This window comes from Sinocyclocheilus anshuiensis, unplaced genomic scaffold, assembly GCF_001515605.1.
Source record: "Sinocyclocheilus anshuiensis isolate Anshui unplaced genomic scaffold, SAMN03320099.WGS_v1.1 scaffold2999, whole genome shotgun sequence".
Lineage (NCBI taxonomy): Eukaryota > Metazoa > Chordata > Actinopteri > Cypriniformes > Cyprinidae > Sinocyclocheilus > Sinocyclocheilus anshuiensis.
In genome coordinates this window covers 30,572-32,617 of record NW_015548337.1, presented here as the reverse complement: position 1 = coordinate 32,617, position 2,046 = coordinate 30,572, and the positions used below count along the sequence as shown (strand labels likewise).

The 2,046-nt window shown below is 47.2% G+C and overlaps 1 long non-coding RNA gene across 1 annotated transcript in view; it reads right to left on the bottom strand.

The window, feature by feature from the left end:
• Positions 1-2,046, bottom strand: part of LOC107656556 (uncharacterized) — an 8,419-nt gene that overhangs the window by 1,546 nt on the left and 4,827 nt on the right. The gene's annotated exons all lie outside the window — the stretch shown is intronic.

Sequence of the window (2,046 nt, the reverse complement as noted above, 5' to 3'; positions counted from 1 at the left end):
ATCATCTTATAGATATGAGATCCATCAGGAAAATCCACTCGCTTCATTATGCTGCCTGTTCATATAGGGCTTTTCTTTTTTGTGTGCAGAAGCCTTTCGCCGGAGATCAGGTTGCAGACAACACTAGCGAATCAATGAACTATCGATTTATTTTTTATAAAACGGTCACGTTTATTTTTCAAATCCACTGGTCACAATTGAAAGCCGAGCTCAGAAATAACGTATCCATCAGGCAGGCACTAATATAAAGTAGCCTAATAAAAAAATGGATAAAAGTTAAATCAAAGTTATAGAAAAGCAGCCAAATCAGTCCGCAGGACACCGGGATTTTTCCTGACTGACTGCGAGGTGCAGGCTGTACACACGTCAATGCCGTTTACGTTCGGCTCCAGTCGGGTTCGAAAATAAATGCCAGCAGGTCGGACTCGGGTCTAATATCATCGGGTCTGTCTCAGGTCGGGTTTTTCTTTAAAAAAAAATAAAGAACCAACCAAACATCATAGGTCCTGCATAGGAGACTGTAATGCAGGAAATTCCCACCTAACCTTGGTCAGGTGGAGAGATGGTGGATACAGGGGAATTAGGAAGGGGAAGATAAGGGCAGATGTAAGACCACCGAAGGAAATTAGTAGATACTGAGGTATCACTCTGATCCGGAAAAAGCGCTGACGCCCTGTCTGGATCACATCCCTTAGGTCTTTTACCTACCTTCCTTTGACCCGCGATTATTCCTACCCCTATCCGCGGGCGGGGGAGGAGTGCGAGCCGCGACACTAGCCTTTTGTGCCCATCTCTGATCCTCAAACCGAGACGGGCCAGGACCCCTTGGGTTGTTCGGGCTCAGACCTGGACCTTCGTAAAGGCCGCTGAGCGCGCCTTTGCCCGCACTCAGCTACCTCCAACGTCATTTTCTTCGCCCGCTTCACGGCAAATAAAGCCTCGCCGTGGCGCGATTCATAACTTTCAAAAGCTCATCATACGCAGGGCAGGGGGATTGGGAAAGCTCAGCCTCAGCTTCTTGCACTCTTCAGACATTTTCCTGCTTTCCAGCAGAGCACTGGCCCTTGGATCAGACAATGTTAATGAAAAAACGTCATCCTCCAGCGGCTCACTCTCATCCACAGCCGACGATCACGAGAGGGAAAACCCCTCTTCAAACTCATCGGCCAGATCCACATGCGATCCCCACGAGTTCATTCTCCTCCGTGCTTCAGCAGCGGCGGATCCTGAATCGCGGGAAGCAGATGGCTGCCCCTCTTTCCTCGAAAGAAGGAGAGAAGGAGGTTGCAGAAACCAGGGTTCATGGGTGACTATCAAATGTGAGCTGGTGGAAGAAGAGACCACAAGTGGGATGCCCTGAAGGGACAGAGGGCCGAAGGGCATCATGTAGAGCCAAAGGTTAGCCAATCCTCTGTGGTTAGATGTGGACCCTGCTAAATTGCTGGTTAGGTGGTCTGGTCTTCTGTTACAGGACTCAGAGGAGCATAGAAGATGGACTGGATGGCCAGTTTTATTGACCGGTTTATGGCAGTACACAGAATGCATGTGAGTAGATCCTTCAAGTGGTACACAAAGCATAACACAACTGTAAAATTTATTTGAATTGCAGGTGTGATGAGGACATGAGGATTCCAGACAAGTGGGGAAAATACACTGCAGAGAGCAAAGGAGCAGACAATGGGACAATATAGGTGAGTATCAACAGGTATAGCCAATCCTCTGCGGTGTAGACCCTGCTAAATTCCTGGTTAGGCTGTCTGGTCTTGTCACAGGACTCAACGGAGGGCAGATGGACACGATGGCTGGGTTTATTGACAGGTCTGTCGCAATATAAAGAATGCAGCTAAGTACATGAGTGAAGCAGTACAAATTTAATTGACTGTATGAGTCTTTTTGGATTGCAGCTGAAACAAGGAAAGCAGACACAAGTGGAACAAATTCATTAAAGGGGCCATGAACTGAGAAATCAAAAGTTCCTTGATCTTTTGACATATAAGAGGTCACTGTACCATAAAAAAACATCCTGTAAGTTTCAGAACTCAAAAC